Genomic DNA, 10,619 nt, shown 5'->3' with positions numbered 1-10,619 from the left:
CGAGACGCGGGGTGCCGTTCTCGGGGAGCCAGCCTGCAGTGACTGGCTGGTGCTCCACCCTGGGCCCAGCCCTGGCCCCGAGTGGCCGTTCTGGGCCAGGCTTCCCCGCTCCCGGGACCCCCGCTCGCCCCTGCGCTCTCTGAGGTTTGGGGGGACCTGTGCCCCTCAGCGGTCTGTGGATTGTGGTGCAGGTTGCTGTGCCCTCAGCCACGGTTTCAGCCCCAGCGCCTGCTCTCCGGGGCGTCTGTCTCCTGGGCACCGTCACCCCGAGTGAATGGGCAGGCTCCCTGGGGACCTGGCATGGGGAGGCGCCCCCCCAGGTGTGTGCCGGGGGCCCAGCCCCTTGGACAGCCTCCCGCCCTCGGGACCACGGAGGTGCTCAGCAAGGGCTCCCTGGAAGAGGGGGCGTCCCTCGGGGCGCCTGGCCAGAGGGGGGCCGTGTCCGGGAGACTGGCCAGCACTCGCCCCGGCCAGGGCTGGGGGGCGCCTGCAGCCGCGGCGGGGTGGGGTCCTGCTGCAGGTGGGGGGCTGCTCCCCCGCTGTTGGCTCAAATCCTCATGACTCACCCCCTTTCTTCTTTTCTCTTCTTTTTTTGCACTAAGGAAAAAATAAACATTTGCGTATGCAGCCCTTGATGGCTGCTGGGGCCCACGTGGTCCACGTGATCCCGGGGTGGGGGCTGGCGTGCCTGGGCGCTGGGTGAGGAGAGAGGCGGGCCGGCCGAGGGCGCCTGTGCCGTGTCCTCCCGGGCTTCGCTCTCCCCAGGCCCCGGCGGAGGCGTGTGTCAGAGGCGCACGCGTGCAAGTCGCCCTGTGGCCGGGAGCGTGACCCACTGCCCCCCCACCCCGGTCCGGCGTCCGCGGGGACCCTGAGAGCAAAGGAAAGGAGACTGGCTGGGGCGGGGCCGCGGGGAAGCTGAGCGAGGGCCACAGAAACGAGGCGCCCGGGGCGGCCGCCTGGGGGTCGCGCCTATGCCCGCCCTGGCAGCCGCTCGGGGCCGAGCCCCCGTGCTGGGCGCTGAATGGGGCAGCGGCAGGGGCTCCCCTCTGCCGCCCGACAGGCCCCGATGACCCTCCCCTGGCGGGCGGACGCTCTGGCCCGGCAGTCCCTCGGGCCTCTGTGCCGTGAAGGGGAGAGCGGCCCCGGAGCCCCTGCCCTGAGCTCCGGCTCCGGCCCCACGTTGCAGACGCTGCCGCGGCCCATGGAGGCCCAGGTCTTAGAAGGAGCCGAGCCGGGCCTGCACCCACGGCCGGGGGTGGGGGGACCGGCCCCGAACCCAGGGGCTGGCCGAGCCTCACGGGCAGACCTCTGGCCGGTCGGCCCGTCGGCCGCCGAACCTCAGGAAGGTGGCTTGGGCGGGGGCGTCACCAGGGCAGTGCCCCGCCCCCGAGCCGGCCCTCCCCACCTGGGGGCCACGCGGGAAGCACCTCACAGGAGCAAGCTGTGTGCCTGGTGGGACTCTGGGCGCCGGGCGGCGGTGGGCGGCACAGCCCTGCCCCGGCGAGGCCCCAGCCCAGACCTGTCCCCACAGAGCCGGCTCCAGGCGGACGGTGTGAGGCCGAGTTTAATTCCCCTCGTCAGCCTCTTGAGTTCTGAGTCTTGCTGGCGTTTAATATCCGAGCTTACGCAACCGCCGTCCCTCCGGCGCAAAAGTGATTAAGTCTGGGGACGAGGCGGCGTGCGGTGGCGTGTGCCGGCCTCTCGGCCCTGGCCGCCCCGGCCGGGGCCGCTGCGCCTGGGTCACCCGGCAGGGTTACGCGTCCCCCAGGGGGTCTGGGCTGCCCGGCGTGCCCCTGCCCCCGGCCCCCGGCCCCTCTCTGTAGCGTCAGCCTGACGCCCTCTGGCGGGCAGTTTTTGGAGCCTCGCGAGTGCCAGCCACTTAGGGCTGCCCCTGTCAAGCCGTGGGCCGCACCCCCGGGACCCCTCGCAGGGCGGCCGGGCCGTCCCCCGCGGAGTCCTGGTGACAGGTTCCACATAACCACAAGCCCCGTGTGCCCGTGTGCACAGTTTTGCTGTCGGAGTCGCACGTGGGGGCGCCATTCTACCAGCGAACACCAAGGGAGGGGTGTCTGCGTGGAGCACGTTTAGGAATAACATTACACGAGATCGCGGCGCCGTGGCGGGTGGTGCCGGGCGAGCACCGTGGGACGGGGCCGTCTGTCAGTCCGTCACTGGCACAGTGAGAGGGTCCAGGGAGGGGTCCGGTGGGCCGCCGCCGACACTGCTCTCCTCTCCTCCGCGCTCCTCCCTGGCCCGGCAGACTGGCCCCAGCTGGCGCTCTCCGACCCTGCCCGGGCCCCTCGGCGCCCTCAGCCGCGGCCCCCCTGCCCCCTCACTCCGGGCCCAGCCAGAGGAAGGGCTCTACACCCTGGCCCGAGGCCCCCAGCCCCCAGAGGCCCTGCCCTCCAGCAAAGTGGCCTGGTTTCGCCTGGGCTTCGCAAGTGCTGGGACCCTCCGCACAGTCCTCTGCCTGTCCCTGCCCCCGCCCGGGGCTCCTAGAGCCAGAGGCAGGGGCCGGTTTGCGGACATTTGCATGCACGTCTTTCTAATTTCCAGGATTCTGCATTTTTAATCAGTGCAAGTGTCCCAGGGGTCCCCCGCCCCCGCCCAGGGGCATGGCACCGCGTCCGCTGGGCTGCGCAGGTCCTGGGCCAGCCGGGGCTGCTGTGGGCCCGGGGTGGGGGGTGGTGCGCGGCGCGGCCTGCGCACGGGCAGCCGGACAGACTGTGCCGGGGCTTCGGGGAGGGAGCTCCGGGGAGCCGGGCTGGTGGCTGCGCGGCTGCGCTCGCCCTGGAAGCGGCCTGTCTGTCTCAGTGCCAGGCTGGCGGTGGCTCTGCCCGGCTGCCGCCCGCGGGCGCGGAATCTAGGTCAGGCTGGCGCAGGGCGGCGCGGCCGGGCGGCCAGGGCAGGGCCTGCTCCCGAGGCCTCCCAGCAACGGGCCGTGCAGACCAGCGCGGGGCCTGACCCGGGGCCCTTGGCCAGGCGCCTGGGCCTGAGCAGGCTCCAGGCTGTGCTGGGGGGAAGGAGGGAGGCCAGTGGGCAGGCGCCGTGGCGGCCAGCGCCGCTGGCCGGGGCAAGCGTGGTCTGTCCCCCTGGGGACCTGGCCCCTGGGCACCAGGGGACGGGACGTGTGGGCGTGGCTGTGCCCATCCAGGTAGAACCTTCCGGCAGCCCCTCCGGCTGACTGTGGCCCCCACTCCCTGCCTGCCCACCCCTTTGTCCTGAATTGGCCCATTCGCCCGGCCCCTCCCGGCAGCCCGGCTGCGGCCCGGCCTCCTGGGGCTCGAGCTGTCGCCACCGGCCCAGCCGCAGCTGCCCTCCAGCCCTGGGAAACCCCTCGGGAAGCCGTGGGCTCGGTGCCCACCCGGCCGGCGGGACTGCACCTCTGCTGCCCCGGCTCCACGGACCCCACCTCCGACCGTTCCCGCTGTTGTGTCTGTCTTTATTCTGTTCTTCCGCTGGGGGATTTAGCCACTTTTCCCGAAGCTGCCTGCTGGCTCTGTGGGGTGTCGCGGGACGGGGAGGCAGGCGCTGTCCTGCCTGAAGCTGGCGGGGGGTGGGCGGGGGCAGGTGGGCAGGCCAGGCCCAGAGCAATGCCCTCTTGCCCCGGGATCTGCCTGGGGTTCCCTTGGCCGCTTGCCCGGCACCCTGTGTCTGCCTCGTCCCTGGGGTCGGTGTAGGCCCCACTTTCTCGGGGATCTTCACGGACGCCCCCCTCTGTGGCTCAAGCTGCGCCGGCCCTGTGCCCGTGGTGGGAACTCGCTGCTGCCCTGGGCGGTGGGCACTTGGGGCGGCTGCGGCCAGGCAGGTTCCCCCTGGTCTGCCCCTCTCCCCGGCCAGGCCGTGGCTCTTCGGGGACCTCGGCCCCTGGACCGAGCCCTGGGCGCATCTCGTCTCTGGGGGCAACTCTGCGTGGGGACCTGGGCTCGAGGCTGCGTCCCCTGCCTCCCTGTGTTGCTGTCCCCTTCCCAGAAACTGCCCGCGGCAGGAGGCTGCGAGGCCACACGGGCCTGTTGAGCGGGTGGGAGGTGTGGGGCAAGGACCCCGGAGCAGCTGAAGTTCTTCTCAGGAGCCATGCATTACGGAACCTTTGTACCGAGCAGGAAAGCAACGCTGAGTCGGCTCTGATGCTGAATAATTAATAAATCTCCCAGGCATGCCTTCCGGGCCCTGTCCTCCCCGTGGCAGCGGGGGGGCGGGGGTGCGATGCTGTTGGTGTCGTCTTGTCGCCAGAGGGGCTGCCCTTCCATCCTTAAACGCACGCTCCACGCGATCGCGAGGTGATCAAGATGTGCCATGGACCCACATGGAGGGGAGGGGCCCGCCGAGGCCGGCGCGGCCCCCGGCAGCCCTCCCGGCGCGGGTTCTGCGGTGTTGGGGGCCTGGAGTCAGGGTCTGGGTCCCGTCCTGGCTCTGCTGCGGCTTGAGCCCTGGGAGAGGCCCCCTGCCTCGGTTTCCCTACTTGAAAAGCCAGGAGGTTGGACCCGGTGGCCTCCCGCCAGCATTCGTTGGGGGCAGCCTTGGAGGAGCAGGGTCAGGCACGGGCTGGGCGCCTCCCCTGCCCCTCGCGGCTGGTGGCCCTGTTTCTGCTCTCCCTCCGGGTCTCTCGTCCCTGGCTCCCTTGGGGGCTGGTTTTCCCTTTCAAGCAGTGTGTGTGTTCATCCTGAGGCAGGCCGTGTGGGGCGGCCTCCCGCCAGCCCCCGGCCCCACGCAGGCCTTCGGCGGCCCCACGTGGCCCGGCCTGGTCATGGCCCAGCGTTCCAGCCTCCTCGCCCTGTCCGCAGCCCCTGCCCCATTGGGGCTGCCTGGGCAGGTCGGGGAGACGAGCTCGCTTCCTGCCGGGCCCCCGGTGCCGCGGCGTAGCCTCCCAAGTAACCCGTGGAACGACGTGGGGACGGCAGGCATGGCGGGGGTGGGGCGCTGGCGGCGGCCGAGGCCAGGGGCCAGCGTTCTACCTGCCGAGACCCTGGGCAGCCTCCTTCCAGGCCGCCGAGCAGGAAGCCCCCCGGCTGAGGCAGAGCTGTAGGGGGCGCGGCAGGGTCTGGGGTGTTGCTGCGCGTGAGCTGCGTGAGGATAGAGGGGCCGGATCCCCCCCCCCCCCGGTCAGCTCTGGGCCGGGCGGCTCTCGGTGAGGAGGAGCAGGCTCCTGGCTGCTGGGAGCGGCGTTCCCATTGCCCGGGCGAGCAAACGGAGGCACAGGTCGGGGGTGGGGGGCGAGCTTTGCCCACCTGCAGGCCTGGCCGGGAGCCCGGCCACAGGCCCGAGGCCTGGGCTGGCCCCGCGTCTTAGGGCTCTACCTCCCCTGGCCGCCTCCTCCTGACGCTCAGGATCCCAAGGACAGACCCAGCGGGCGCAGGGCCCGAGGAGGCCTCAGGCCGGTCCTGCCCACGCGGAGTCTGAGACTCGGAAGGTGATGGCCGGTCCCAGGAGCAGGGGAGCAGGGATGCAGCGCTGGGGGACCTCTCCTCGGCCACAGCCGCCCCCCGCCCCGGGCGTCCCTGGGCTGGGCTCTGTCCCTGGGGTGCGGGGCCTCTCCTTCGGAAGCCCTCTGCCCTGTCAGCCGCCAGGCGGGCCCAGCCTGCTCAGCACAGCCCCGGCAGCGGCGCCAGCACCTGGGACGCAGGTGCGGGGGCGCGGGGGCTCCCCCGCACGGACGTGTGCCTGGCGAGCAGACCAGGGCCTGGGAGGGCAGAGTGGGGGCGCCAGGGCCCGAGGTGCACCTCCCAGGGAGGTGCTCAGGCCTGGTTTATTCCAGTCCCCTCTTCAATCAACACAAGAACCGAACTCCCTCCCTGGGCCCTGCAGGGACGAGCCCCGCCCCCTCCCCCCCACCGCCAGCCGGGCCCAACGCTCTCAAAGATAGAATTTTGCTTAAATGCCCAGAAAGGAGATTTAGGAGATGAGACTCTTAAGCAAATTAACGCGTGCAGCAGGCGGCTTTTAATCACCGCCTTTCATCGCCGGCTGTGGTAACGGAAGTCCCCTGGCTGGGCCCCGGGCGTGGGGCGGGGCTGGCGACACCATGGATTATTCATCGGAACTTGGACTTGAGTTACCGCAGAGGGGTGGCCGGGAGCCTGCCGGCCGCTCCGGGGGCCGCAGGCTGGGCCCTGAGCCCCACTCTGCCAGGCCCCGCTCTCCTGGGTCTGCCTGCGCTCGCCCTGCGTCACCTTCCCCTCCTCGCCCCCTGCCTCAGTTTCTCCTCTCCTGAGACCTGGGGGCTGCGGGCCCTTTCCCAGAGGGGACTGCGCGAGGGGACTTACGGAGCCCCCCGCTCCGTTGCTCCCGGGCCTCTGGCCTACTCTGACGCTTTGCACGCCGTGCCAGTGCTGGGGCTGGCCCCTCCTGGCCCGGCAGACCCCACCTCCGCCTTCCTGCTCAGCCGGGACCCCCGGGCCCCGGCCCGCAGGGGAGCCCCTCCCTGCTGAGACCTCTGCCTGCACCGCCCACGCAGGCCCGGGGCCCTGCCTCCTGAGCCCAGATGTGACCAGTGTGGACGTGGGAGTCTCGGTGTCAGCTCGCGAGGGCAGGGCCCCCGGGCCCAGGCGGTGGATGTTCTGACCGAACGGCCGGGGCTCCGTAAGCAGCGGTAGATGGAGGACAGTGGCCCGCCTACGGGCGCCGGCCGCGAGCCCGGGGGGCATTCCCCGGGCGGGACCCAGCTGGTGGCCGGGAGGGCGTTCCGTCCCTGTGCCCCTCCACACCTGGCGCCTCGCCTGGCAGGAAGCAGTCGCTCCTGGGGGTGAGGGGGCTGCCTGCCCACCTCACACTCGGTCCCCTGCCCTCCCCAGGCCGCCCTCTGCCCTCTGCCCTCTGCCCTCTGGGCTGCAGGTCCGTGTCCGCTGTGCGGGGCCCAGCGGAGCGATCAGCTCTCCAAACGGCCTGCGGGTGGAGGTGCTCTTTCCTTGATCTGGAAACGTCCTCCCCTCGGATGCCACGGCAGCGGGTCAAACCTCTGCACGCCTCTCACAGAGGCAGGTGTTGGGGTGGGGGCACTCCACACGTGGCCCCCGCCACCTGGCCTGGCAGCAGCCGGGGGGCTACACCCCTGCACCCCTGATGACCCCACTGTCCCCCTGCCCTCCCTGAGGGGCGTGGCGGGGAGGCGGGGAGGGGGAGCCCAGGAGGGATTTGGACCTCGAGGAGTGGCGGGCAGCCCCTCGGCCCGGGGGGGGACTCTGGGGGGGCTGTGTGGGACGGCAGAGGGGCCCGGTGGTTGATGAGGCTGCCGGCTGGGGGACATGCAGCTCCGCGGTGGGGGAGGTGCCGCAGGTAGGAAGACCGGAGTCAGGAGGGCGGGGGTGGGGTGGAGAGTGTGGCACAGCCCCTCCCCCAGCTGCCCCCTGACAGCACCCCCCCGCCCCCCGCCAGCCCCAGCTGCCTGCGGGCTGGGAAGGGTTAAGGCGGGCGGGGCTCCCCAGGGAGGGCGGACCGGCAGCTCCGCGCGGTGGATGTTGACGGGCATGGGCGCAGGGACCGGCAGGGCCAGCCTGCCGCCCGGGACCCCTCGGGCAGTGCTAGGAGCCGTGGGGGCAGCGCCCGCCAGCCATGGGAGAGCCGGGCGACTCTGGCGGGATCAGCCAGGACCAAGGTGAGGGGGACGGGGCGGGGGGTCAAAGAAGGGGGCTGCGGCCACCCAGCAGGGAGCCCAGGGCGGCTGCTGGGCTGCCCCTCGGTGACCCGCCGACCCCACAGGAGCAGGGCTGGACCCCTCCCCCAGGGGTCTCTGGGGGCATCCGGTTGCCCCTGTGCTCGCGCCTCCCTGTGGAGGGGGAGGCGTTCCTGACAGGCAGCCCGGGGAGGCGCCCCCAGACCTCCAGCCCGGCCCCCGCGGACGCCCGCCTCCTCGCCGCCTCCCCTCCAGGGCTGGGGGCAGGCGGGGGCGCACGCGGTCAGCACCCTGGACAGGGCAGCGGCCGCCCTTCCCGGAGGGGACCGCGGGCGGTGCGGGCTCTGGGAGGGAGGCTTCGTGCTCAGATCCGCCCTGTGTCTGTGGCCACCCTGCACGGACAGCAGGGTCAGCAGGGTCAGCAGGGCCGCCGGCGCTCGGGGACAAGGAGGGGCCGGTGTGCGGTGTCAGGGCTGGTCCGGCAGGGACCCGACGGGACAGGGCTCCCCGGGGCAGGGTCTTGTCTGCCCCCCGGGCAGCGGTGGGTCGAGGCAGTGAGGGCAGGGCCGGCATCACGGCCGCCGCAGGAGCGACTTGGGCTGGACACTGAAGAACTTCCTGCTTAAGGGCTGGGGTCCCAGGGGAGTGGGAGCTTGCCTTCTGGTGACCTGTATGGATCCTGGTTGTCCTGGACCTAATTTCCACTGCCCCCTGATTGGCGTGGCCTCAGGGGAGGGGCCGGGGACACTTGAAGAGCGTGTGTGGGGCGCAGGGGTGTCATCGCCGGGCACGCCAGGGACTGTGCCTTCTGGGCGGTGCCTCTGATGGGCTGTGTGGCCCCAAGCAAGGCGCCGACCCTCTCTGGGCCTCTCTGGAAGAGGGGCAGCGTGGGGCTGCCTCCTGGGGCGGCTGTGCGCCTGGCCCCCGCGCTGCCCCCTCCGGGCCCCCGGCCCCGGCTGAGAGGCCCTCTGTGGCTGCAGGACGGTGTGGCAGGTGCTGGTGGGCGGCTGGTGCGGACGCTCCCGGCTTGGCTGCGTGTGCGGGGAGCGTGCGGGCGCCCTGCTCCCGGGGAGAGACGCGCTCAAATGTGCGGCAGAGGACGGAGCAGATGGCTGGAGTCTTGTCCGGCCCTCCATCTGCGCGGCTCACGCGCCGGTGACGATGGTCCCCCCCTCCTGGCACCTTTCTCCCGGAAAGCCTGTGCGCGGAAGCGCTCCTCTCCCGGGCAGCGTGTGTGTCACAGGGGACGCGGGGGGGGGGGGGCGGCGGGTGGCCAGGAGGGGCTGAGTAATCCGAAGTGCCAGTGTCTTCTTGGGACCTCGTCCCCAGCTCGGGAAACGTGGGCTCCCGCTGGCTGGACCGGCTTCCTGTGTGGGTGAAGCTGTGGGTGTGGGCCTGGGGTGGGGAAGCAGCCGCCCCCCCCAGCACGTGGACGGGAGGTCTTCTCTGGCCCTGGGGGGCGGGGGGCGGGGTCTCCGAGCTGGGTGTCCCCGCGTCAGGCCGAAGGGAGCAGTGAGCTGCACTGACAGGTCCCCGGCTCGAGCAGCCCTGGGGACCCGAGGGTGGTGGACCCAGACTGGGTGCCCAAGGAAGACCCCATCAGCAGGCGTGTCCTTAGGAGCCACCGCAGAGCCCCCGACTCGGGGACGCTGGGGCACACCATCCCGGGAGCCCCCCCGGGCTGCTCGGATCAGGGACCTGCAGACACACCTCCAAGTGACCCAGGGAGGCGGCTCCATGCCGATCGGCAGCCGGCCCGGCCCGCGTGCCTGCCCATCAGCTGCGCTGCTGTGTGCTGTGGCAATTCTCCCCGGAGTTCAGGGTCCGGCCATGAAGGGCTGATGAGCCCCCTCCCAGCCAGCAGGGTGCGCTGGGGGAACAGCCCAGAGGAGAGTCAAGGGAGCCCAGGGAGGGGGCGCCTTGGGGCAGGAGGGAGGGGCTGGCCGCTGGCCGCTGGCCCAGCCCGGGACAGGGGAGCGGGGAGGGGACCTGCCTGAGGTGCGGCAACGTTGGGGGGCCGGCGCGCCTCTGTGCTGAGTCCCCGGGGCGCCCCTGGCGGCCGGCTGCCCTGGCCGGCGGGCCAGCAGCTGGGGGCAGCCCGGGTTCGGCCTTCCCGTTCCCTGTCTCCTCTGTGGCTCTGGGCCCGCGCTGCCCGGTGGCTGTCCAGCCCTGCCAGCGGCTGCCCGGCCCCCCTGCCACCCGGCGGGTGTGTGGTGGGGCAGGGCTGGCTCCACCAAAGCCTCCAGGACCCCTCCCTGGGAGCTGCGCCCCCGACCCTGCGGGAGTTTCCTCTCCTCCCGACAGGCGGGCCGGGCTCCATCTGGTGACTTTTCAGGAAAGAGCCCCCACCCCGGGTGCCGCTGTGCGCCTCTCTTCCTTTCAAGCTGCTCCCCGAGGGCCCCTGGGCCCGTCCCCCCGCCCAGGAGCTCTGACCGGGGTGGGCGCCGTGGCCCTCGCCCCGGCCCCTCCCAGCCTCCGCCCTGCAGCCCGGCCAGGGGCCCCCGAGCGCAGGAACCAGGCACCTGCGAGGGCAGGAGGCTGAGGGCGGCTATTAACAGCGCCCTCTCCACAGGACTGCCGCGTGTGATTGCTGCCGCCAAAGTCGCTGGGGTGGGGACCACCTCGGCCACAGGGGCGGGGGAGCTGCCCTGGGAGGGGCCCTCTCTGAGGTGGGGTGGCCTGGCAGGGGCAGGGCGGCCCCGGGGCCTGCCCGGCAGGCAGAGGGGGGCCGGGGCTGGGAGCCTGCTGCGCGGACACCCCAGGTCCCTCGCGGCATTGGAAGGGGCTTCCGGAGGGGCTGCCTCGGGCACAGAGCACTTCCGCCTGCCACTTCGCCCTGTCGACTCAGGCCCAGGGCCACAGGAGCCGGGACAGCTGTGCCCGTCACGGGCGATTTACTCCTTGCCGGGCGACAGGGCAGGACGGTCCCGCTGGCCCTCCCTGGGGCTAGGAAGGCACCAGGCTGCTGCCGTCGCTGCCCCGAGCTCCCGCGCTCAGACGTCTCCTTGGG

The sequence above is a fragment of the Pteronotus mesoamericanus genome, unplaced genomic scaffold (assembly GCF_021234165.1).
Source record: "Pteronotus mesoamericanus isolate MK-2021 breed Mesoamerican mustached bat unplaced genomic scaffold, CSHL_Meso_final contig_1193, whole genome shotgun sequence".
Taxonomy (NCBI): domain Eukaryota; kingdom Metazoa; phylum Chordata; class Mammalia; order Chiroptera; family Mormoopidae; genus Pteronotus; species Pteronotus mesoamericanus.
The sequence above is the reverse complement of the archived record's forward strand: the minus strand, read 5'-3'. Positions refer to the sequence as shown.